The sequence below is a fragment of the Mustela nivalis genome (assembly GCF_964662115.1).
Source record: "Mustela nivalis genome assembly, chromosome: 15".
Taxonomy (NCBI): Eukaryota; Metazoa; Chordata; class Mammalia; order Carnivora; family Mustelidae; genus Mustela; species Mustela nivalis.
The window spans coordinates 58,746,773-58,774,143 of record NC_139034.1 but is presented as its reverse complement, the minus strand read 5'-3'; the positions used below and the strand labels follow the sequence as shown (position 1 = coordinate 58,774,143).

Below are 27,371 nucleotides of genomic sequence, written 5' to 3'. Positions count from 1 at the left end.
TCCATAGTGCACCATCATAAACCAGTAACTGTCCTAAAGTCCTTCATTTGCTCTGTTGTACTTGCCTAGTTAAAATCTGTTAGTCATCTACTCCGATGGTGCTATTATAAAGGGCAGCCCTAATATACATCCCTTGCATATTTATTTTTAATTTTTCAAAACAATTTCAAACCCTCTTTCAAACTCTCCTTAAACTCTTACATACCCTACTTCCTCACTCTTCGTTGATGACCTTGTCCTCATGTTTCACTATTGAGACAGAAGAAATTAAACAGAAACCCTCTGAGATCCCCAGCGACCAACCTACCTGCTTCTGTGGCCAACTCTGATGGAGTTGTCGATGGAGTGTCCCTGTGCCTATCAAGGGTCAAACCCTCCAACTTGTGTGTTTTGAATCACGTTTTTCTTAACTTTTTAAGGTCTTGGCCCTATCAAGTTTCCTCCTCTGTCTCTTGCATCTTCTGTATCCCTCCACTAGATAATTTTCCATCAATATCTTTAAACTTTTTTTTTTAAGATTTTATTTATTTATTTGACAGAGAGAGAGAGATCACAAATAGGCAGAGAGACAGACAGAGAGAGAGATGAGGAGAAGCAGGCTCCCTGCTGAGCAGAGAGCCCAATGCGGGACTCGATCCCAGGCCCCTGGGATCATGACCTGAGCCGAAGGCAGAGGCTTAACCCACTGAGCCACCCAGGCGCCCCTTCCATCAATATCTAATCAAATTTTCCTATCTTAAATAGCCTATCTTTAAAAAGATGAAAAATTCATTCCTTTGTGGCTCCATTTCTCTGCTCTTCTTTGGAACAAAATTTCTTCATAATAGCCTGATAGTTCCCCCCATATAATATTTATATTCTCTTCTCAACCCATTCTAATTTGGCTTCTATGCCTTCAACTAAACAGGGGTGGCTGTTGTCAAAATCTTCAGTGATCTCTGGGCTGCCAATATAATGGTCTTTTCTCTGTTTTTATATTTGTTGACCTGTCAACAGCATGCAGTATTGGAATGCTCCTGGGTGTCTTTTCTCTGTCTATATATGTTCCTTTGGTAATTTCATCCATCCCATTTTTTTCCTAAACAATGAGTCCCAAGTCTATATCTTGAGTCCTGATATTTTCCCATTATTCTAGGCTCATTTATCCCATGCCAAATCTCCATATAGATTTTTAATTGGCACTTAAAATTTAACATGGCCAAAATAGAATTTTTAATTCTAGCACATCTAAAGTCCACTGATTTTTTTTTTAGTCTTTCTCATCCTTTTAGAGGTATCATTATCTCTTCAGTTGTTCAAGCAAAAAAATCTAGAAGTTATCCCTAAGTTTGCACTTTATCTCTCACTTGTTACATCTGCTCTCCAAATGAGTTTTATTAATTGTATTTCAAATATATTGACTCCATTTATTTGTAGTCATTTCCATTTCTACCTTTATGGTCCAATCAACTATAATTTTCATTTGACTTACTTCATCAGGCTCCTCCTGGTCTCCTTGTTTCTGCTTTTGTCTTGTGGCTGGTCAACTGTCTTATTGTTCTTTGATCTCTTGTACAGCTCAGTGCCTCAGTGAACTAAATTTCCTAGCCTCCCTTGTCCTCTGGCTTGTAGGTAGATTTGCCTAGTAGAGAGAGAATTGGTGGAAGATTGTTTGCTGTGATGACTCCTATAACACATCTTCTCTGTGGCTCCAGCTGCTTGAGATAGTCCCATCTTGTGTAGACCTAAAGAAGGCTCCTACCATGATACTATATGAACATAAGAAGGTTTTTTTTGAGCTTTTATACTTGAGTTTATTCATTTAACTTTTAAAACACAACTATAGTTGAATATTAAAAAAAAATAGCAAGTAGTGAGCTATGATTATAGTCCTTCACTTGTTCACTACCCCAAAAAAGATGCCAGTGGTATTATTCACTGCCCTCTTTGAGAGGTCTGACACTGAACAACCCCCTTTGATGATGTTCATCATCTTATTTTGCTTCCCCGGTGTAATGGTGTAATGGCGCCATCTTTTCTGATTTGGATCAAAGTCTACCGGTTCTACTTGGTCCATTTCATCAGTCTCTTTTATTTATTTCCTCACAGGTAGGAGTTTTTCCAGCAAAAAGAGTTTATCAGGAGAGAGAAAGCCATTCTCAGGAAAGTTTACCTTAAATTTGATGATTAGGTGACCATTCTCATATGGTCTATCACAAATTGGCATACCTTCATTTAACACACACTTGATATCTCCATGCTTTGACCTAGACACAAGGTGATGATGAAGGTTCTGTTGTTGGAGGACTCCAGTGTCTGGGCCATGTTCATGCTACTTTTCTTGGTTTCTTCAGTCTGGAAGTAGTAGAGGTGAATCTCAAGTTGTTTCATCATACCCTGTTTTAAATCTTAGGTCTTCTATAGCTTTATAACCAATTCCTTTTTTTAAAAAAAAATATTATTTATTTATTTGACAGAGAGAGAAAGAGAGGACAAGCAGGGAGAATGGCAGACAGAGGGAAGAGCAGGATCCCCACTGAGGGGTGCCATCCCAGACCCTGGCACCATGACCTGAGCAGACACTTAACTAACTGATCCACCCAGGCGCCACTGTAACCAATTCCTAGTACTATATAGTCATTGTTTAAAAGAGCTAAGCAGGGATACCTTGTTGGCTCAGTTGGTTAAGCATCTGCCATAGACTCTGGTCTGTGGGCATGATCCCTGGGCCATGGAATCAGGTCACTTAATCTATCTCCTTGCTCAGTGAGGAGCCTGCTTCTCCCTCGGCCTATGGCTCCCCTGCTTGTGCTTGCTCTCCATCCCCCTCTGACAAATAAATAAAATCTTTAAAAAATAGAGAGAACCTATGTAATTTTAAAAATAATTTCTTTGTTCAACACTAATTCACTTACCCCCTTGCACAGCATAATCTCTACATGGCAGCCAGAGAAATTGTTTTATTTTATTTATTTATTTTAAAGATTTTTAAAAATTTATTTATTTGACAGATCACAAGTAGGCAGAGAGACAGGCAGATAGAAAGAGGAAGAAGCAGGCTCCCCGCTGAGCAGGGAGCCCAATGTGGAGCTTGATCCCAGGACCCCAGGATCATGACCTGAGCCGAAGACAGAGGCTTTAACCCAACTGAGCCACCCAGGTTCCCCCTAGAAATTGTTTTAAAAATATAATGTAGATTCTGTCAACTCCACCTTCCCTCTCCCTTTCTAAACCCATTTAAATATTCCCTAAAACTTACCATGATGAGATAAAATATCAGCTCCTTATACTGGGTGACAAAGCCCACCTTAATCTGGTCCAGTATGTGACTCTTACCTCATTTACTGCACCTTCCCTTTCACTTATTATACTCAGCCGTACTGGCCCTGTGTTGTGTTTTTTGAATGAATCAGGCTTGCTCTGGCTCCAGAGTTTTTGCACAAACTCTTTCCTTTACCCAGAATGCTCTTCTTTCTGACCACACACTGTGGCTCCTCCGTATCTGAGCTTTGGAAGCAGCTCCTCAAGAAAGCCTTTCATGATTTATATTATAGTGATCACTCTTTATTTTCTCACAACAATCTATATTAATTCTTCACATAATATTTCTTAATACATAATCATTTTTATGCCACCCTCTGTCAATTTTCTGACTTATTCATGTATTTGTTTTGTCTATGTCTCCTAGGCGGAGCTCTTGCCTGCCTTGTCCTGGCTCCTGAAACAATGTTTGGTATGTAGAAACCATCAAAAATATTTGAATGGATGTATAAATGAACACAAAGCAGTATTTCCACTAGGTAAATATTGAATGGATAAGCACTGGAATCCCCCAATTAAGTAGTTAAATAATCAGTTAGTGTTTAGAAGGTAAGTGGAAAGTTAAAATGCTGTTCGAGTGTTAATATACTATGTCTAGAAGACTGTAGCTTACTATAAAAGAAGATAAAATACTGGGGTCAAGTTCACTACTCTGTGTCTATATGCTGAGCCATGAATATATTCTCATGCTTTTTTGTGGCTGAGGGGAAGAAGGTTAAAAAGAGTAACTGCAGGTTTCGTCTGCCTGGGATTTCCAATTCTGGTATGGCTGATACAGCAATTCAGTCCAACTACAACAATAGAGAATACCTATGAAAGGTGTAAAAATAAATTAAAAATATGTTTGAAAGCATTGGTTAGCTAACAAGGTGGTAAAGAATTATAGAGTCAAGATCTAGGTGAAAAAGGAAATCAGGAGGGGTAAGCCCAGTAAGCCCAGTTTTTTTTTTTTCCAGGGATATCTGCTGAGAAACACAACTGCACTTGTGACATGGGACCAAGGGGGACAGAACTGGAGCCAAAGGTAAGTGCAGACCAGAAGTGGATTTACAGATAGCAGTTATCTTTTGGGAAGAAAGAAGGAAGTTACTGAAGTTACTGAAGGAGAGTATGAGAAGTATGTTCCATTTCTTGACTTGGTAGTGGTTATGTAATTGTTCAATTTGTGATATTTCCTGGGGCACAATTTTCTAGTAGGGTGTTATATTCATGATAAGAAAATGTTTAAGAGCAGTGACGCATAACGTTGGGTCAATACATTTCTTAAATGTTGGAAATCATTAGGAAGATACTTTTTCCTTTCTTATACTATAAAGTTTTGGTGAAACACTTTGAACTTGCTCATTGGTTACGTGGTTTTTACATATAAAATCGAAGTCTGCCTTAAAAAAATCAGTAATGTCCTCTTAAGAGGACAGGTCATGGTGGCATGTATATATTCTTTCTCTGAAATGTAATGATTTGAGTTGAAACTATATGATAGAACCGAAGTCCATTTGAGGGTGTAAAACATGGAAGAAAATAAGGTTGAGAAAATGAAGTAAAATGTTCTATAACGTTAGATGCTGGGGACTGATTTTAAGGAAACTAAGGACGCTGGCTCTGCCCGCCTAGCACACAGCTGGCAAAGACTCGGTGGACTTTGCCCTCAGAGGTGGAACTCATCACTTCCTCTTCCAGTTACCTTACCATTCTGCTGTTTTTGCTTTTCTTTGTCTCTGCTTTTCCCTCCCTTTCACTCTCACACTACCTTTATTTATTTATTTTTCTTTTCCTGTGGCTTCTACCCAATCATGCTTTTCTTTGTGTCATGACTGAGGCTTATCACCTCTGTCCGGTGACTCCTTCGGTTTCTGCTCCTGCCTGCAGAATGTTTTACATTCTGAGTCCCTGGAAAGACCTGTGCTCAGATGCTGCGCTCACATACCAGTTCCAAATGGTGGGGTTTGACAGGCTTCTCTGGCCTGGTAACCCACAGAGGCTGCTGACTCTCCCTTCTTGCCTGTTGGGGAAAGCTTTTGGGTCAAGGCTGATCTCTGGGTCCTGAGCCTACAGTAATTCATGCTTACGAATGGATATTATGGCTCTCAGAAAGTATGATGCATTGTCTACATATGGAGAAAATGTTTGGCAGAGACTCTCCTGGGGAAGGAAGAGAGAGCAGTGTTGTTAAGTGATAGAAAAGGTGTGGAAAGAGGAGCATCTGTGTTTAGACAGGAAATAAGAGGACAGAGTATCTGGAGATCAAGAGGAACCTCAGAGGGGCACCTGGGTGGCTCAGTGGGTTAAAGCCTCTGCCTTCGGCTCAGGTCATGATCCGGGGGTTCTGGGATCGAGCCCCGCATCGGTCTCTCTGCTCAGCGGGGAGCCTGCTCCCCCCCACCCCCCCGCCTACTTGTGATCTCTCTCTCTGTCAAATAAATAAATAAAATCTTAAAAAAAAAAAAAAAAGAGGATCCTCAGAAATCCCATTTTTCTCAGACAAAGTCTGTGTTATTCACTCCAGGGGCTTAAGTGGCTTCAGGGAAATCAATCCTTCTTTGAGAGGGAGAGGAAAGGTACCAAAAAGGCTGGGAATTTGGAAAACAATGCTCAGACCTGAGGTTTCTGTTCTAAACAAGTAAGGTCAGTAAGAAAAAATTGCTCTGATGAAGACATTGTGTTGAGCATTTACAGCATCTGTGCGTCTGGTAGACCATTTACAGAGGCGTCGCTCCCTAACGCACTAGCTGTGCTTGTGTTCCTCTCTTGTAATCCAGAGTCATCCTTAGGGTCTTGTTCACAAAGCTACTTTGAGCACTTTGGAACTATGTAAAGTGCTCCTGGTATTTGAATTACATAACTGTCTTTCCAACTTCTGGTCATTGAATCCCTGAAAAAGAATTTAGGGGGCTTTTTCTATGTCTTCTCTTGGGCTTTGGTCGGAGGGAATAGTAGTCCCAGTTCAGTCTACTAAAAGGAATTCTGTGTAAGGAAATTAAAAAAATGCTCTGAGTCAAGGAAGAATTTAATGGATATAAAATTTCGGTTATGTAAGATGAGTATGTTCCAGAGATCCACTGTATAGCTTAGTGTCTAAAGTTAACAATACTGCATTGCGCCCTTAAAAATTTGTTTGTTGAAGGTAGATCTCATGTTAGATGTTTCTACAACACACACACACAAAAACAAAGGGACACAGGAAACTTTGGGAGATGATGGATATATCTATTACCTTGATTATAATGATGATTTCAGAGGAGTTTGCATATATACATTAAAAATGTACAGATTTTTGTGTATCAGTTACATCTCAATAAAGCGTTGAAGAAAATCAGTGGGTCTGTGTTCTGCCTTGGGAGGAGAAAGGAATGTGGTCTGAGAAAAAGATGCTGGGGGGATTCAGAACATAGGATCTTCACATTCTATGAAAGAGCTATAGAGTAAGTATGGTAGGGGGCTTCTAGGAAAGTTCTTCAACATCACACACACCCTAATCCCTGGAACCTGTGAATGTGGTGAGTTATCATTTCTTCAGATTGTGTTATGTTACATGGTAGTTTGCTACAACTGCCATCACAAAGCACCACAAATAGATGGCTTAAAACGAGAGAAACTCACAGTTCTGGAATCTAGAGGTCTGAGTCAAGGTATGGGTAGGGCCATGCTCCCTTTGAGACTCTGGGTAGAATCATTCTTTGTCTCTTCCTAGTTTCTGCTGGGGGAGGTCAATCCTTGGTATCCTTGGACTGCACTCTGCCTCTTTCTTTATGTGACATTCTCTCCGTATATCCTCACATCCTCTTCCTTCTGTGTCAGTCTATATGTCTAAATTTTCCCTTTTTATAAGAAGACCAGTTATATTGGATTGGAGTATACTCTAATTACCTCACTTTAACTTGATTACCTCTTCAAATTATTTCCAAATAAGGTCACATTGTAGAGTACTGGGTGATAGGACTTGAACATATCTTTTTGAGGGGGGACACAACTGAACCCATAACATAGGCATAGTTGACCTGAGCAAAAGAGGTTATCCAGGTGGTCCTAAATGTAATTGCATGAGCCTTTAAAAGCAGAGGATTTTGGGGGTGCCTGGGTGACTCAGTGGGTTAAGCCTCTGCCTTCGGCCCAGGTCATGATCTCAGGGTCCTGGAATCAAGCCCCACATCCGGCTCTCTGCTCAGCAGAGGGCCTGTTTCCCCCACCCCCCTGCCTGTTTCTCTGCCTACTTATGATCTCTCTCTCTCTGTTAAATAAATAAATAAAAACTTAAAAAAAATTTTAAAAAAGCAGAGGATTTTCTTTGCTTGGTGACTGAAGTCAGAGAGATTTGAAGCATGAGTGGGACTTGATGTGCCATTGTTGACTTGAAGATGGAAAAGGCAAGGAATGTGGGTTCCTTCTAGAATCTGAGGGTAGACTCTGGTTGGCAGTCAGGAGGGAAAGGCACCTCAGACTGAGAGTTTCAGGGAAGGGAGAGTTCTGCCAACTACCTGAATGGTTTTGGAAGTGAATTCTTCCTCTGAGTCTTCTGATAAAAATCAGTCCAGTCGACATCTTGGTTTTGGCTTCATGAAAGAACTAAGTCTACCTGGACTTCTGACCTATGGAACTGTGAGATACATGGATGCTGTTTTCAGTTGCTGAGTTTATGGTGATTTTTACACAGCAGTAAAAAAAAAAAATGTGGCAAAGTACAGAGTGTTATAAATTCCTTTCTAGAGTTCCTAAGAGAGCAACAGTGAGATCCAGAACCATACTTAAACGAAATGACATTTCGTTCCCACTGCCTTAAAAGAGCTGTTGATACAATCAAATTTGGGGGACAGACTTTGACTAACAGTGGCAATAGATCCTGGAATCTTCTGGGAGCTAAGGGACAATTCAAAAACTTTCTGTCCTTGGGGCGCCTGGGTGGCTCAGTGGGTTAAGCTGCTGCCTTCGGCTCAGGTCATGATCTCAGGGTCCTGGTATCGAGTCCTGCATCAGGCTCTCTGCTCAGCAGGGAGCCTGCTTCCCTCTCTCTCTCTCTCTGCCTGCCTCTCCATCTACTTGTGATTTCTCTCTGTCAAATAAATACATAAAATCTTAAAAAACAAAACAAAACTTTCTGTCCTATGGAGGTTTTGGGGGGTAGGAAAAGAATAAATGAAAAAAGATGGAATCGGGAGGGACACAAACCATAAGAGACCCTTAATCTCACAAAACAAACTGAGAGTTGCTGGGGGGATGGGGGTCGGGAGAAGGTGGTGGGGTTATGGACATTGGGGAGGGTATGTGCTATGGTGAGCACTGTGAAGTGTGTAGACTTGGTGATTCACAGACCTGTACCCCTGGGGCTAATAATACGTTATATGTTTATTAAAAAAACAAAACAAAACAAAACAAAACACTTTCCTGTCCTGTTAATGGGCACCTGAAACTACTGTTGAGCCCTGTAGAGGCTCGCATCCTGGGAGTGCCCAAATAAACATTGATGGGGCAATGAACCATGACTGGAAGCAATGGAGACCGCTTAAACTGAAAACTTCTGGTCTTTTATATGATGGTTCTTGAAATAGGGGATTGTCGCAAATTAGGTAAGTATAACCCCAGACAAGAAGACTAGAGTTTGGGATAAAATTCAAGGTAGGGAAACTCGAGGAGCAACTAGGAATAAGAGAAGAAGCCCCATCTGGTGAAGGGTGCACACACAGTAGAATTCAGACATGAACGTGAAGCTGGCATCCAAACAGATCTCCAGGGGTTCACTTGGGACAAAGTGGATTAACATCCATAGGGCAGCCAAACTAAAGGTGGGGCTAAAGGTCCTACAAATTCAGGGCTTGCTTACTAACTGAAAGCCCAGCTAGGCTGAACAAGCAGCATGAAGATCTTCAATCTTCACTTTTGGAGAGGAGCTTGGACACAGGGAGCAAACCTTATGTGGTCAGAGACCCAGAAATCCTGGACGAAATATCCTATTGGTGCAGAATCCTTGAACTAAATCTGATATTCATATTCTCGGTTTCTTGGGAGATTATTTGGGCTTGGAAAAGGAATACAAGCATGCCTATTTCCTTAGATCCTTTATCTAATTTCAAAATCACTATTTTCCCTGAATGATGTATTTTTACCCGGTACTTAATAGGAAGAATCTGGGCACCTGGTAGCTCTGTTGGTTAAATGTCCAACTCTTGATATCAGCTCAAGTCATGACCGGGTCCTGGGATGGAGCCCCAGGTCAAGCCTCGAATAGGGCTTTGAGACAGGCTCGGCACTCATCAGGGAGTCTGCTTGAGGATTCTGGCCCTCTGTCCCTACCCCCTGCTCTCTCTCCCTGTCTCTCTAAAATAAAATAAAACAAATAAATATTAAAAAAAAAATAGGAAGAATCCAGTGTGAATAACTGTTTCAATAGAAAGTGAAGGTTATATGCTCTATTGTGAAATAGGATTTGGCTTTTTACTTATATTCAGTTAAAAATTATGTACCAGTAACTTAAGCAGTTAGCGTGATGTGAAGGAAGCGGTTTCTTCCTAACTGCTTCTCAGCTTCATCACAGCTTCTATAATTCCCTCCCTTCAGCCAGCCTCATTGGTCCCCTCAGCATAAGGAACCTGGTTCCATCACCTGAATGTAGCTGCGCACCACACCACCTCAGTAGGCAGTTCAAGTCGCCAGTCGCCCCATCCATCTTATAATCCCTCAAACCTGGTCTGCTTTGCCTTCTTTCTGGATGTCTTCCCCCGGCCAGGCTGCCATGATTGACTTCTACTCTAAACCTCCTTCATATCTATAGTCAGTCAACACTTAGCCCAAGTTACCTTGTCTAGATGTTTATTTTTTTTAATTATTTTTTTAATTTGAGTATAGTTGACACATGATGTGATGTTAGTTTCAGAGGTACCACATAGTGAGTTGACAAGTTTATACATTATGCTATGTTCGCCGCAGGTATAGCTAATCATCTGTCTCCTGACATCACTGTTACCGTATTATTGACTATATTTCTTACCCTCTGTTTTTTATCACCATGACTTTAGATATTTATGCTTTTTAAATCTAAACTCATTGACATTTTAGAGCTATGAGTGTTCTAAGCAAGCATGTAGTCTAAACTCCCCATTTTCAGAATATGAAGGTGGCCTTGAGAAATTAGGTATTAGGGTAACATCAAATTGAGGAAGAGCTCAGATTAGAATGGCATGAAGTAACGTTCCTTGTCTTCTGTTATTTTTCTTGTATAATGATGCCATAATTATATATAATTATGGCATACATATATATTTGTGTATATGTACACACACATATATAAATATTCACTGACTGTGAGGCATTTTGACCCCACATTTATGGTTGAATATAGCACAGCACAATAGTGGACATATAAAACGTTTTCTTAATGAGTAAGTAATATAATATACTTGTGATTTGCTGGAGTCTGGTAATGAGGCATATTAATAAATTTAGTCAGAAATCTAGAGTTCATTGGCAGAGTTCAAATGACTGGTACTCCTGGATTAGGAAAGCTCTTTCCTGGTACCACTGTTAAGATAAAAAAGTAACAAGGCTGACACGCTTATTTATTTAAAGGAATTTCAGTTACCTGTGTGAGAATCGAATACTTTTCTGGTAAGTTATTAGCATCTGTTCTGCATCAAGGAACAGAATTTCAAGAAATTCTCTCTCTCTTACCTTTTAAAAATGACGACCATTGTGTGGCAGCTAACTATAAGAAACACATTAAGCACTTGTTCAATATTATTCACTGAATTCGGCCACATACATTTAAGTGTTAAAGGATTTACTTGTTAAGAAAAAAAAAAAGGATTTATTTGTGTGATTTCTACTGACTCATCAGTTGGGTCATAGAATGAAAGACTGAGTAGAAAATCAGGATAAACCGAAAAGGAGCAGCGGGGATCAACCCAGGTACGTGGTGGGGGCATAGAGTAGAGTTTATGAAGTGTCCTTCAAGGTCCTTGCAGATCTAGGTGTGGAGTGGGTGGTCTCAGGCTTGAGGAGCATGGGGGGAGCTCTGTGCAGCCATGTTAATGAGACAACTGGTGAGCAGCCGTCAGGCTGCCCAGCCCCCACCCCTCCATACACAACAAAATAAGTCAACTGGCAAGACTGGCAGTGATGCAGGGCAGAGGGTTTTTTTCCTAATGCTCAATCTAATCTAAACCAATGCTCCTTTTTTTTTTTTTTTTAAATTTCCTGGAAATGGCTTAATCAGCTATGTCATTTTAAAGTCAGTTTATCAATAGAATCAAACACCTGCAGTGGGCCACAACAATGTCTAGGAAGGTGGATGTCCCTTCCATGTGTATGGCTGGTACACACGGCCAGAATTAGGTCTGTTGACAGCAGCTGCGGTTACGCTTTGCCAGGGAAGCTGTGGGCAGATTTTCCGTGGGGCCACACAGGACTCCGTGTTCCATGCAGCATAATTCTGAAGGAGAGAAGACCAGAAGCACAAACATCTTTGGAAAATAGTCTGTAGCCACACCTAATAAACCATGGAAGAACACGAATTTCTTTCTAAGGAGGACACACATTTTTATGTTTCCTTTTTCCTTTTGTTTTCTTTCCTTTTGTTTCTTTCCTTCCTTCCTTTCTTTTTCTTTCTTTTCTAGTAATTAGTTTGCCATATGAGACATTTCTGTTGTAATTTACAAGCTTAGTAGAGTTATAAAATATGTAAAATGTCAAATTATAAATAAACTCTACTGTTCCAGATAAAACAAGAAGTGTATGGACTAGGAGGGGTCCATGAGAAGGCAGGTGTGTAAACTAGTGAGGCATTCTCCTAGGTGCACCAGGTTCTGTTCTCCCCGGGCAGAACTGGCTGCTGGGATTTTTCTTGCATGTAGTTTTGCGACCGGGAGACTTTCCTCACCCTTCATACCTTTCCAGTCAGGTGGATGTTCACTTCTGTTCCTTACTGTTGATGTCCTTTTTCCCCACTCTGACTGCACCTATGGACAGTTTCTCAGTGCTTGACACTCTGCTGATAATTCATCAATCATGTTTATTAGTTTTGCTTCCCAAGTTAAACTTGTGTCCTTGCAGATTCTAGGAAACTGAAAAATGTCCCTTAAAAAGAGAGCCCACCGTGGGACTAAGATTCTTTTCTAGAATGATTGGTGGAGCATGACATGGATACATTGGCAAACCATGACTTACAGGACCTACCATGCCTACCGGGTCTCTACTGGTCACCATATGGTCAGTTGGTAACTTGCTTGTGAAAATCCTGCTGCTTTCCTTTCCAAATGTTAGCTCTTAATGGGCTTAAAAAAATAAAAATCGGGGTGCCTGGGTGGCTTAGTGGGTTAAAGCCTCTGCTTTCGGCTCTGGTCATGATCCCAGGGCCCTGGGATAGAGCCCTTCATTGGGCTCTCTGCTCAGCGGGGAGCCTGCTTCCCCCTCTCTCTCTCTGTCTGCCTCTGCCTACTTGTGATCTCTGTTGAATAAATAAATAAAATCTTTAAACAAATTAAAAATCTTTCTCTGTTATTCTAGTTTCTCATTCTTCAAAATGAAAAAAAAAAAAAAAAGAAAGAAAGAAACAACAACAATAAAAAATCCCAACCAAACTTCACTTGAAAGGCTCTGTGGAACAGGCCAAAGTATCCTATGATATTAAATAAAATAATAGATAGCAGGTGGCCAGCTAAGTTCTACCAGATGTAATCATAAAGACAAAGAGAACTTTCATGGTCAAGGTCAGGGTCTTGAACATACTTTTGATGTGAATGGAAGCTTTGTAAGGGTAAGGAATAAGAATACAATGGAATACTGTATGAACAGAAAGACACCAAATTCTGGGAAAACTAAAAACTACAGTCATTTTTAATTTTAAAAAAGTATCTTACATTCCTTATAATAAATCTTTACTTTATTGCTTACTTCTCACTCACAGATGTAAGGATTTACATAATTAAAGAGAAGAATCATTTTGTTTACTAAGTATGAGATGATTGATGGCCAGAGTTAAGGTAAAATTATTTGGGGAAGCATAATTTGTTCTCACTTAATGTAATAACATGTGCTGTATAGATTAGTTTTTCTGTAATGTTTCTCTGGATAGAGTGAATTGCTTTATTTACAAATCTAATATAATGCAATGATTACTTCTTAAAGCCAAAGTAGAGACAATGAGAAAGGAATATACTTGATAGTTACTTGATTAAACAAGGTAAATAACCACAGAATTGGTGGAAATAAAAATATACCTTAAGCAAATCAGACCAACAGGCATTGACCTCCACGTTTTAAAAAATGTCAGATTAGGAATGCCCATAAGGACTTTGGTGGTGTTTTCCAGCACCACCAAATTTCAATTCTTGAAATTGACAAGAATTTCATTTTCCATGTTACAAGTATTGATGTTGTAACTATCCATGAATTTGATATTCTTTTCCTTTACCGTTAGTATTGTTGTAGGGGAAAGTCAAAGGAAAAGTGCCTGTACTCTTTTTCCTACTGAAGATAGTGCCCAGTTTCTCCCTTTCGATTTATTGCCACACTTCTTCAAAGATTAATATGCTTGGCCATCTATGTATTGCTTTCTGCCTCTTTGAAATCTTATAATAATCAATAATAGCAGGAAACATCCTTGTAGAGCTCGTGTCAGGCAGTGGTTTCAGCACTTTAAACGTGGTCACTCATGTGATCCTCATGTCAACTCTACAAAGTAGGTGCTATCGTGATCCCCATTTTATAAACGTGGACATGGAGGCAAGAATAAATAATCTGTCCAAGGCCACAGAGTTTCAGCTAGTCTACAAACCCAGGCAGTCCCATTCTAGAGTTAGCTGGGGTGCCTTCCACTCAAGGTTTACTTAATCTTTTTTTTTTTTTTTTTTTTTTTTTACTTAATCTTGTAATGACCATATCTAATGACTCATTTTTTTTTTCCCAGTTCTATTGTTGCTTTGCATCTTGATACTCCTTGACATTATTGATCCTTCCTGGGTTTGTGTGAAGAACTTTCTGTCTTCTGGTTCTCCTACTTGCCTGTTCTCTTCATTTTTGGGGAATTTTATTACACTGTTTACAGTTTTTTGGTGTCCTATTTTCCTACATTTACCAAGGTGCTGTCCTCATTCATCTTATTTATTTTCTCCCTCTCCTGTCATTCCTTTGGAAATCTCTTCATTTATCACTGCTTTAATGATTCTCATGTATCTATCACCCTCCCCAAACTCTGCCTGAATAATTTGCTACGTGGCTCTCTTCTGAAATGTTTTATAGATCTTTAAAGACACGACAGGTTCCCACGTTGATTATCTCCACTATCTCCTTCCCTCCCAGGTTTGTTCCTCACTGTGTCTGCATCTCAATGCACTTAATGGCACCACTTTCCTTGCATCCATCTGGACTGGGCACCTTGGAAAAAGTTCTCCTTTGCTTACTTCTCAGATGTAGTTAGTCATAAGGAACTCTAGACAGAAAGAACAATTTGAGGAAAAGACAGAGCTATGAGTGTTCTTGGCATGTTAGGGGAATGGTGAATAGCCTTGAGGGTAAAAGGAAGAAAGGGTGAAGCAAGGAGGGAAGTGATTATAAAATGTTGATTGAACACAGTGCATTGACCTTTGAACAGAGGTGTTCTGTGAGGCCAAAGTATGTCATTGACCAACTGGCTCTACACCAGTAGGCTTCTTGTCTTTACTGTATCCCAGCCTTGGTGAAGATACTGAAACCAGATCAGATCTTTATTTCTGCAGCTCAAAGACCATGACATTACTAGTACTTTCCAGAGACCAAGAGACTCTCAGAGATGGGCTGATACCAATCAAAACACCATCAGCCAGTCATGGAGACTAGCAGTAGAAATGAAGCCTGGGAGAGGGAAGCATTCCTTTCTGGTGCTTATGACCCTCAATCTGGGACACTATCCCAAGCACCAAGCTGCTTGGAAAGACAATTAAGTCTGCAAATTCTATTCCATATCCTCGTCCTGGTCATCTCCTTTTAAGCAAACATTCTTGAGTAGGTTAATACCATTAGTTAGCTACAGGAAAGGAGAAAATTCCTTATGATATGGGAATTTTTAACTGCCTTCATTTTAACTGCCTTTATTTTAAGATCAAGTCTATTTTCTTTTAGGGGAGCTGGGGTTTGGACAAATAAATTAAGTTTTAACAAGTCAGAATAGGCAAGTGCTTAATCTTGGACAGAGAATCTCATAATCCTCAATTAGGACAGTGACTTGGCCTTAGAGCAGGGGCCTGTAGCTGATAGCAGATTTAACAGGACAGTCTGGGAGAGAGCTCTAAGTATCTGGGGGATTTGCAAGAGCCTGGAATGAAAGGTACTTGCTTATTATTTTCATAAGATACTATTTAGACATTTAGGTACTAGGGCAGACTGGGGAGTTTCCTGGGGTTTTCTAATTCAAGATGTTTTCTTTTTATTTTGATAAAGCCAGAGTAAGAAAATGTGCTCTCTAAAAATGCTTAATAATCTCTCAGATCCTTAGCCCTTGTTTTAGGAAGCTGGCTTATTTGTAAATTAAACAAGTATCACTCCCACATTCTCTACCCCCGCCAAACAGATATAAAATGATATCATAGTCGGGTCACCTCTGAGTAGTGTTTGCTCCCCTTGAGTGTTCTAGAGGCTCAAAGGTTGAAAACAGATCATACCTCTGTGATGGGAAGTATTTTGATCTATTATTTCTTTTTGCTTTTTTTCCCTTTGTTTTGGTTTCCTCGCTATGGTACACTTTTGGTTACACTTTTGTCTGTTTTATAAATTAAGCATTGGTAATTTGTCAATGAAAAGGAACCATAAACTGCTAAAGGAAGGTGGGGAGGAAATAGAATTAGGAAAACACAGAAATCTGAACATATGGTAACCATAGTTCTTGCATGGCCAATCAGTACACACGGTCTGACCTGCACGTGTCTATCTGGGGACAGTAACGCCAAATGTATTATACGCCCGACCCCTTGGTTTGCATCATGATTTCTAGTCTCACACAAGCCTTAGAAGAAGGAATCTGTTTAGGCAGCTCCCACTGCCTGCTGCCGAGAGCACAAACGGATCCTTGGAGAGATTGAAACCTCCGCTTCCCCTCTTGCTAGGGGATACTGGCAGAGAAGACAGATTTATTCCTCCATTCCTGTGAGAGCTACAGCAAGCTTGGAAGAGCAAATTCTCCCCCAAAGTTGAGATGTCTGACGACTGGGTTTTCTAATGTAAAAACGTCTGGGAAGAGTTCATAAGCCTACAAGGAGTTTATAACTGCTTATCCTATTAACCTTACTGTGCATTAAAAAGTTGACTCAAATCAGGTTTGATTTTTACCGTATCATGGTGCTCTTTCTATCTGAAAGGGATTCAGGCAGAACTTTACACTTAAAGAGGGGTGTGTGTTTTTCTAGAGGTAGATGTCCTCTTAACTGTAGGTCCTTAGAGCCTTTTATAGCTTTTTTGTATCTGCACACCTTTTTTGTGTTCCAGGGGTTAGAAACATTTCTGTGACAATAAAAAATATTTCCATAAAGAATAGTCCTGTAGAAGTGTTCTTTATCTATCTTGATATACATGACAACCTCAATTTTTATTCTGTCCCTATTGGATAAGGCTAGAATGATAATGAAAGATTAAGGATTGTGTTTTAGATTACATATATGATATGTATATAATATATATTATATATAAAATCTAAATCAATAGAATCTTATAATAAATACATATAATCTAAAATGCAATCTAAAAACAAAATGCGCTCATAATTTTACTTCTTCTCTGAAGTCATTATAAGCTGCTAAAACACATAAAAACATAGAATACCATGGAGATGAGGAGCTTTAGGTTTTGTGAATATGAAGAAAAACATTTCTTGAAATGTCTTCCTTTCAACTGTTATCATTCCTGGGGGAATAGTTTGGCTTTGATGTTTTAATAGGTCTGGAAGTCATTTTAGAAGTGTCACCTTCCTCCATTCTTTTTCTTGATTTTATACCCTCCTCCACAGTCATAACACTGATGAAAATTAAAAGATAACATTGGTCTGTGGGGAGGAAAAAGGCCTCTCCCACATTTTGATCCCTGTCTTTCATTCCATAATCCTCCTCAGTAGGGAGCTAACATCCTATCTCTGCCAGCTGAGCTCAGAAGGCAAAGAGAACATTAGTAATAAGACTTAGAAGTTGTCCCAAGCTGAAGCCGGAAACTATAAAGGACATCTTGGTTCTCCAGGGTGAGGAATTCATTTTACTTTTAATTCAGGCCAGCCCCATGAGAGCTATCATAAATAGGGAGCAAAAGATTCAATCCCCACAAGATGTTCCTCAGCTGCTCCTGCTTTCAGCTGAGACATTTCATACGCTGCCTGTCCCTCTGCCTCCTGCCCACATTTCTACCAAGGTGTGGGCTGCCAGTGTCAAATACAACCACAGCTGCACGTAATGCCAGAAAGTAAGTGCTATAGTGTCCCTACTCCATCTATTACCAAAGTGATGGATTTAGGAGCCCTGTTTTGTTAAGTATCAATGTCTATCTTGTGTCAAAAAAAGCACTCTTTGCTACACTCCAACAGCTGTGCTCAAAGGGAAGCAATTGTCCCTTCCTTATAAAGGACTTCCAAAATACCTTGCCTGTAGGTCAGCATGTATTGTATCTCTTCAGACCGTCCCCATAAAAGCATCAGGACACAAGAATCCTTTGGTCTCATTTCTACTGTCTCCTTTTGTGTTGTAGGCTCAGAAAGTTCCTGATAGAAAAATGGGTCTTCCCATTGATTCAGAGGATGGACTTAAACATATCAAGAACTTTGAGAATCTTGGCTGAGATGGTTAAATTTATGTGTCAACTTACCTGGGCTCAGGGATGCCCAGATAACTGGTAAAATATGATTTTCAGATGGGTCTATGAGGGTGTTTCAATAATAGATGAGCATTTGCTTAGTGAAGATGAGTGTCCGTGAGGGTATTTAACTAGTAGATGAGCATTTACCTAAATGAAGAAGATGGCCCTGGGCAACACTGATGGGTATTATCCCATCTAGGGAGTGCCCGAGTAGAACAAAAAGATAGAGTGAAAGGGCAGCTTTGCTCTCAATTTAATCTGGGACATCCCATCTTCTCCTGTTCTCCTTGGATTTGGATTGACATTTTACACCATTGGCTCCCTAGGTTCTGAGGCCTTCAGGTTTGCACTGGAACTACACCCCTGACTTTCCTGGACCTCCAACTTGCAGATGGCAGATCCGGGGCTTCTCAGCCTCTGTAATCATGTGAGCCAATCCTTTGTAATAAATCCTTTTAAATGTACCAAATATACCCTATTGGTTCTGTGTCTCGGGAGAACCCTAAGTAATATATTGGCTAAATGTCACACAGTTCAAAACAGTCATGTGATTGAAGGGCTGAAAGAACCTTTTGGGGACAGTCATTAAGAGAAGGCTCTGCAGTCAGGATCTTGGAGTATGGATGTTGGCGTTTGCCACTCACGTTACCTGTACATCTTGGGGAAGTTACTTAAAATTGATTTGCTTCCAAATTCTCAGCTGTAAACCAGGAGTATGAATAGTTGTATCTAGGAAGCTTATTGTGAGTACCACAGGAGATGTGCATGCAAAGTCTTCAGAATAGTCCTTACAATAGTCACATTAGCCACTATTTAAAAATTTCCCATCTTCCCACCTGCTGCCATTTCTCCTTATCCCTTTCTCTTCCTTTCTCCCTCTCTCCTTCCTTCCTTTTCTTTCTTTTGTACGCCTTCCTTCCTCTCTTGATTATATTTATTTATTTGACAGAGAGAGAGAGAGATAGAGAGAGAGAAAGAGAGCATAAGCAGGGAGCAGCAGACAGAGGGAGAGGGAGAATCAGGCTCCCCACTGAGCAGGGAGCCCAGTGCAGAACCTGAGATCATGACCTGAGCTGAAGGCAGATGCTTAACCGACTGAGCCCCCCAGAAGCTCCTTCCCTTTTTCTTTCTTGACCATAAGTGCTACGTCTACATACTCTTGACTGTGCAGGTCCCATATATGCCTGATAACCACGCCCTGTACTTTGGACTTACCCTTCCTCTTTTTTTTTTTTTAATATTTTATTTATTTATTTGACAGAGAGAGAGAGAGAGAGATCACAAGTAGGCAGAGAGAGAGGGGGAAGCAGGCTTCCTGCCGAGCAGAGAGCCCGATGTGGGGCTTGACCCCAGGACCCTGAGATCATGACCTGAGCCAAAGGCAGAGGCTTAACCCACTGAGCCACCCAGGTGCCCCCTTTACCCCTCCTCTTATCCACAAATGAAAACCTTGTCGAATAGGTCCTCCATTTGGGATATAATGAAATAATTCATCCTAAGATCTTAAGGACTGAAAATATGCCTGCATGTTTTTTCTTCCCTGCCTCTGTATTTTAACAGGTACAAGGTCTGAAATCAAAGGCATGAGTTCCTAAGGGGCAGACTTAAAGATCGGGTATATTTCCATTGGTGGTTAGAGTTAGGGTTTTCTGATATACTTCAAGTTATACATAGAAGATAGTGGTCATCTCTAGCTGTTTGAGGTTCTAATAATTATCTTCCTTCCCCATTTAAGACTGTCATCACCACCACCATCCTCATTGCTGTTGTGATTGCCACATTGTCATCATTTGAAGGAGAGCTGTTATTTGAGCACTTGCCTTGGTATTTTCCAAGATTATCTGAATCCTAAAAGTCTCTATGAGGAAAATATTACTATTACCTCCCCCACCCCACCCCCCCTTTTTTTTTTAACATACAAGAGAACCAAGTCTCAGAGAAATTATGTGTTTTGCCCAAAGGCACACAAGTGGTAAGTTATTTGCGAGTTGAGCCCAGATTGTGCTCCAGGTCTGTCTGGCTCTGAAGGTCGTGCTGTGATTACTGTAGAAACAGAATGGACAGGTGCCTGGCTCATGTCATTCCTCCTGTGGACAGCCACAGGACAGCAAGTGCAGTGTCTGCCTCGTCTCATGATCATTCCTATTTCCTCGAACAGTACCTTGTTCATTCTGTCTCACTGTATGTTTGCGGGGAAAATAAAGGGATGTGTCAACGGAATGCATACCTCAGTTCTGTACCTTCTGCAAGGAATGAGATGTAACCAATGACTCTGTTGCTATATTTGTTAGTTGTCATAAAATCCCCTTAGAAGTATCAGGGGAGTAAACTACCTCACCTACTATTCACAGACCATCTTGGCAGCGTTGGTAAATCATAAATACCAGGTATCTGAATCACATTCATTTACACCTTATGCAAATAGCACTGCCTACACTTGCAAACAATATCTTAACAATTATAAAATTAATTTGACCATTGAGAAGAGTCATTCCTAGACCCACATTAGGACTTAAATGATTTTGCATAGGTGGTATCCCTTGTCCAAATTAACTGGTCTCTGCCAAATCTTCAATTCCTTTTGTGCTTTACCCGCCCAACCAGAGATGGCGTAGCCTATTGGTCTCAGTTTTATTGTCTTGTGAGTGCAGTCCTACTGGCAACATTGTCAGTGTGGGGGGTGGAAATGTATTTCTCATTGCACAGTAAGGCTATTGCAAGTTGCATGGTGAACCCCATAACTGCTTGCTGTGCTGAAAATGGGTCTTGTGGTGTCCTATTTTACTGCCCTACGAACCAATTACTGAGCAATAATGAAAATCATAATAACCAAAAGCAGAGATCTGGTGTCACTATGAATTCCTGCTCCAAAGATTAGCTTTCCATTTTTAACCATAGGAGTGGCATGTGGTGCCTATCTAAGAGATTTCCTTTTGATGTTTTGGACTTTCTATTTTCAAAAGAATTCAAAAACATTATCTAATATTGATAACGTTCAGATACAGTACATAGCTGAGCCATTCGAAGGGAGAGTGCTGCTGTGTCTCCCTTGAGTGATTTCTAACTTCAATACAACAAAAATATAACCGCTAAAACTTGAGGGCAAAGATTGAATATTTCAAAGCATGGCATAATTTTTTAAAGAGCTCAAATAAAACATATATTTGGGATTGAAATAAGTGACAAAAGTGAGACAATAAGCTAATTTTTAAAGTTGATTTAGCTGAATCAAAATTACACAAGAAGCATCTGATAATGTGGGCAATTGGTTGGAGGCAGGCAGAAGAACCCAACCAAACTAAAAAACATTAATTACATTGTGATTTGCATGGTACTTTTTTCCTTAGGTTTATTTTCTTTCAGGAACTTGGTTTTTTTCCTGATGAAAAGGTTCTATAGATTTTTTAGTAAGTCAGCCTGGTGCATTCATGTAACAGATAAAAATTTCTCCTAAAAAAGCAATTAAAGTCAAATAGATCTACAACCAGCCAGTAAAGGTGGACATCCTAAAATGGTATTTTCTTTTGCTGAGCAATTGGGAGAAAAAAATAGCCGTAACTTATTTTTTACTCCAAATAGTAAAAAAAAAAAAAAAAAAAAAAATGCTTACTTTACTAGTCTCTGCTCTGTGCCCTGCTAATTGTGCTGATACATGAATTACTTTCCATATATTGATTTTCTGTTGAAACGAGAATCTGCAAGATCCTCTAAAATGGATGGGCAGGGTCTTAACGTCTATAAAGTGGTATGCTGGTACCGATTCAGAGAATCTCTCGTTTTCAGGCTGCCTGGGCCTCACAGGTGCCTCATAGAAGGAAACGAATTCACTCTGCTGACTGGGTGTTCATGGTGCCGGAGGATTTCATGAGCACCCTGGACAGCAAATCCTGTGAAAGTGGGTATTCCTCAGGTGAGAAAACACTACCCAGGGACTATGCCCCTGTCACCATTGTCACGCCTGAGACTATCTAGATGCTGAGTCTGGTCCATTTACAATCCAGCATAACCACAAGTTTACCACAATGCTGCAAAGGGACATGCTGCTCATCAGTAAAATAAAACCCAGGACCTCTTGGGTCAAGCCCTGGAAGAGAATCTCCAAACAAGAGTAGTCAGCATCCAGTGCTCTAGCTTTTCTCTTTTCTCTTAGAGTCTTCTCACTTTAATTCCCATTCCCATTAGGAATACACTCAATCCCTTCAAGGGATTTTGATTTTCTCATAGAACATGGGGTCTCTTTGCTACAGGGTCAAGAAGGGGTGTTTTAACTCTGATCCTCTCCCAAAGCCTTCTAATTATTTCTTTTAAAGATTTTCTTTATATTATTTTTGGTTTCTAATTTTAAGGACAAGCCATTACCTAGGAGAATGCGAACAGGGTATATTTTCAGGTGAAAACTGACTCTGTGTTTAGGAAATATCTTGGTCTCTAGAGCCACAAATATTCCTAAAACTAGCATCATAGCCATATATATTGATTCAGTTGTTTTTGGTCACAAGTAGCAGAAATGTAACTGGCTTAGTTGTTGATTAACTGTATGGGTGGCACTTAGCTAAGCAGGGCTGGCCTTGGGATAGGTTGGTCCAGTCTAGGGTGCAATTAAGGATCCCAACTTTTTTCATTTTGTCGGCTGTTCACAGCATAGGCTCCACGCTAAAGCTGGATCCCTGACTGTCATGAAGGTCCGGCCAGTAGCAAATGAAGCTCTCTGCTTTCTCAACAATTTTGGCAGAAGAGCGAGAGAGCATTTCTACCCGTGACTCTCTCTGAAAACTTGCCCCTGATGGCTCTTTGACCTGACTTGAGTCACATGCCTGTTCCAGAGCTGATGGCTGTTTCCTGGGAAATGCCATGGGCTGTTGGCTTGGAAGGGCTTTCTGATGCTTGTGTAGTTGAAGAGATTTCCATTTTTGGTCTAGACTTAGTGCTCACTTACTTAGTGCTCACTCTGGAACAGGGACAAGTCTCCAAACTGTATTGATGATGCCTAGTGAGTAATGGCAGAGCAAGCCTGGGACAGTCCATCAAATGTGTATCTGTCCACACAAATTAATTGTCGACAAATGCTGATTGAAAGGCAGGCAGAGAGAGAGGGAGAAGCAGGCTCCCTGCTGAGCAGAGAGCCCGATGTGAGGCTTGATCCCAGGACCCTGAGATCATGACCCAAGCCAAAGGCAGAGGCTTAACCCACTGAGCAACCAGGCACCCCAACACTTGACTTTTTAAATCAAGAGGCTCAGTAAGGATTATAAATGTGTGTATGGTGTGGGAATCTCTTTGGTCTAATAGACATCTTAGAAGTTTGGGATCCTCAAGGATATTTGGAGGAGAAGGAATTCTGTTTTGTTTTCTCATTAATTCTTTTTTTTTTTTCCTCCTTTTTAAAGCTTTGATTTATTGATTTGTCAGAGAAAGAGAACACAAGCAAGGGGAGAAACAGGCTCCCCACTAAGCAAGGAACCTGATGCAGGACTTGATCCCAGGGTCCTGGGATCGTGACCTGAGCCAAAGGCAGATGCTTAACCACCTGAGCCACCCAGGCATCCCTTTTTCTCATCAATTTTGCACACAAATTTTTCCAGAGAGGGGGATCTTAGGTTGGGTTTGTTCAGTATCAGCTAATGTGGAATTTCTCTAGTACCCTGACCACTTCACCAGATGCCATGCTTCAGATCCCCATATAGACCTGGGGCTTATGAATTCCTTGGGATAAGGGGATTTCTATAGAGGTTGGACTGATATAGACCAAGCAGAGTCTTGGGGCTCTACTGGATGTCACTTATGCTGGCTAGTCAACGGCCACTGATCCATGTGCACTGCTGTCAAAGGAAAGTTCTCGTTGAATTCCAGTGGGGAGGAGAGTTGGTATAGCTCCTTGGTGCAGGCATGGGGAGATGGGCTGGTTTATGGGTTCTGACTGTACCCATGGTACTTCTGGGTATTAACAATGGCCTGGATGGCTGGGTGGAGGCTGGGTCTTCTCTGCATTCTGACTTGGCTTCAGTCTGCATGGTGCCTTCACAGTGGGACCTCTTCTCTTGAGCTCCGCAGTGTGTCTCCATGTATTCTATTTTTGCTTCCTCAAGACAGCCCAGTGAATTTCATTTAGACCCTTGCTCATCACGTGTTCTTTCGAATCTATCTTCTATTCATCGAGCTGTTTCTTTTTTTCCTTAAGATTTTGTACCTTAAGAGCCAGGGAGAAACTCCTGCTTCCAATTCTCCGTTGATACATGCATATTGATCGAACTACTTATTTAACCTGCTTTCACAGAATGTAGCCATTTTCTGTGCCTTTAATTTTGAGTTAGTCTCACTATTTATTCTTCTTTGAAAATTACATGCCCTCAGAGCCCTAAGGACTGGAATATTTTTTACAAGATGAAATAATAAATCAATATGATACCGTGGGTCATTTATTTTACATTAATGCCTTTGAGCCAGTTTGATAGTAGATGAGATGAGTCTCAGAGAATCTTTTTAACTTTCCTGAGGTAAACATCTTATATAAACTTGCGACAAATTTTAGAGGATTTTTAGAAATCAAAAACATTCTATGCCTAATTTAAAGGGATATCCTAATATGATTGGGTTTTTTTTTTTTTACATCATTATCCTTCTTTCTTCTTCTTCTTTATTTTTTTTTCCTCTAAGATTTATCTATTTACTAGGGGTGCCTGAGTGGCTCAGTGGGTTAAAGCCTCTGCTTTCAGCTCAGGTCATGATCTCAGGGTCCTGGGATCAAGTTCCACATCGGGCTCTCTGCTCAGCAGGGAGCCTGCTTCCCCCCTTCTCTCTGCCTGCCTCTCTGCCTACTTGTGATCTCTCTCTGTCAAATAAATAAATATAATCTTTAAAAAAAATGGGAGGGGGAGGGCAGAGGGAGGAGAGACAGAATCTCCCGTAGACTCCTTGCCGAGCACAGAGCCCAGAGCCCCACATGGGGTTCCAGCTCACAGACCTGAGATCATGACCTGAGCTGAAATCAAGAGGCAGACACTGAACTGACTGAGCCACTCAGGCACCCCTCATTATCTTTATTTCTAAGACATCAGTGATGCATTTAAAATCAGTAGCACAGTACTTTATATATGTGGTAACAATATGGCCAGTATATAGAATGTTTTTAGGGATTATAGAGTGTTTTCTTATTCTTTAATCTCAATTATCTTTAATGTGTGATGGCAGGTATAATTATTATGTCTGTTTTACAGAAAGTTTAAGCGACAAGCTCAAGGTCATTCATGCAATGTGGTCTAAGCCACTGCTTAGACAAAGATAATCTAATTCTAAAACTCACACTCTTTCCACTGTATTTGTCACCAAGAAGTCCCTCTACTAAAATCTAAATGTTCCCTTGGCTTCCATGATCTCTTTCTTTTTTTTTGCCTTGGAAAGACTCAGTGGACACTAAGAAAACATTTAGATGCGTTTGGACAGGGTGAAAAATGATTTTGTAATCTCTGTGCCAAGGAAGAGCGCTGAAAGGGATTTTGTTCTTTTTGAAAGGGCACCCACTGCTACATAATATATAGCTTGTTGATTCAGGGAGTGGTCTATCTCATTTTTGTTAAAGGACAACACTATTCCCTTACAATTATATGCTAATTAGTTTCTTAGACACTCCATCTGAATGGCAACTCAATGCCAATTACCTAATTGGTACATTGCAAACTTCATTTTCCCAGGCCTATATTTTATGAGCACAGAAAGAAAAGTTTAAGTTGAGAAAGAGAAAAGCAGCCCATGCCAGCTCAGGACGGGTCTGGTGCTGTCAGCTGGGCACTGCTGTTGCTATAGCGGAGCTGGCTTGAACCTGACCGCCGGGCCTTGGTGCCATTCTGTTGAACAAGAACTTCCCAGAGGGCCGTCAGACAAGGTCGCTTTGTGACCATGCAGAAGTGAGACACAAAACAAGCCCGCTCGGCAGTCTAGTGCACACGCTAACAAAACCAGGTCACTGTGCATACCACGAAAATACCGAACGCTCCCTTATCCTGCCTGCTGGGGGTGACCACTGCTTCCTTCCAATCACAGCTCCAGTCTGACTTTGTACTCCTCTCCTAGCTAAGAATTCTAGAATTACAGAGTTCGTCCTGCTTCCTGAGAGTATCCAATCCCGAGCAAAGCTTTACTCCCTGAAACTTCCCCCTGAAGTCACCTAACCGAAGCCTGATACCTGTTATGAGGTCTTTCTGACTCCCTCTAACTAAGATGTACGTGGTTCCTCATGGTGTGTGGTCTCCCCTGCTGCAGTGAGCCAGAAGTTGGACCTGCTTAAATATAGATGTGTTCCTCATTGATTTTGGCTGGAGGGCATTGAAAAGGTTTAGTTATTTGACTAGAGGGAAGATTTAAGTACACTGTATTCTACCATTAACCTCTTTTAGTTACGCGCTTTATTATCTGGGAGAAATCTTCCGGGAATCATGGAAGGTTATAGGTGGCTTTCGTTGATAGGAATTGTTTATGGATTAACCCTATGATCTCCATAGGGACCATTTCCACCCAGGTCTTATTTAGAACTTGCGCCTTAATTCAAGGTCAATAGTAAAGATTTTGGATGGTTCTTAACGTCAGTTTGCAGTGGGCTGCACCTTGGAACTCCTTTTAGTGTCTTGTCTACACCCCATACCTGCTACCCGCAGCTGGGTGACTTTGGAAAGATATTCCAGTATTTGTGATATGGGGATAATGATAGCAAGTTAATTTACAAGAATTTTGTGAGGATTGAATGAAATGATATGTTGTGTCTTAAGCACTCAGTGTATGTTACCAATTATAATGATCTTACTCTTGTCATGACCTAGAAGCGGTATGTAGTCAGCCCAGGTTGTCTCAACAAAATAGCACAGACTGAGTGGTTTAAACAGATTTATATCTCACAGTTCTGGGGACCAGAAGTCTGAGATCAAGGTGTCAACGCTGTCGGATTCTGGTGAGAGCCCATTTCCTGACTTCTTTCTCATTGTGTCCTCAAATGACAGAGAGAGAGAAAGCGTTGGTGTCTTCTCTTACCAGGGCTCTAATTCCATCATGGTGGACCTGTCCTCATAACCTCATCTAAACCTAATTACTTCCCAAAGGGCCATCGCTACCATCACACTGGGGGTTAGAACTTCAACATATGAATTTTGTGTGTGTGGGGAGGGGGGTACACAAAATTCAGTTCATACTAGTAGTCTTACCTTTTTTTTTTTTTTTTTTAAGATTTTATTTATTTATTTGACAGAGAGAGATATCAAGTAGGCAGAGAGGCAGGCAGAGAGAGAGAGGGG

At 40.7% G+C, this 27,371-nt stretch overlaps 1 long non-coding RNA gene across 1 annotated transcript in view; it reads left to right on the top strand.

The window, feature by feature from the left end:
• The window catches only part of LOC309849122, a 135,449-nt gene extending 131,123 nt beyond the window's left edge, over positions 1 to 4,326 (top strand). The window contains exon 7 of the long non-coding RNA XR_014303503.1: positions 4,257 to 4,326. This is a non-coding gene — a long non-coding RNA (uncharacterized lncRNA). The remainder of the gene's footprint in view (positions 1 to 4,256) is intronic.
• Positions 4,327 to 27,371: the final 23,045 nt, after the last annotated feature.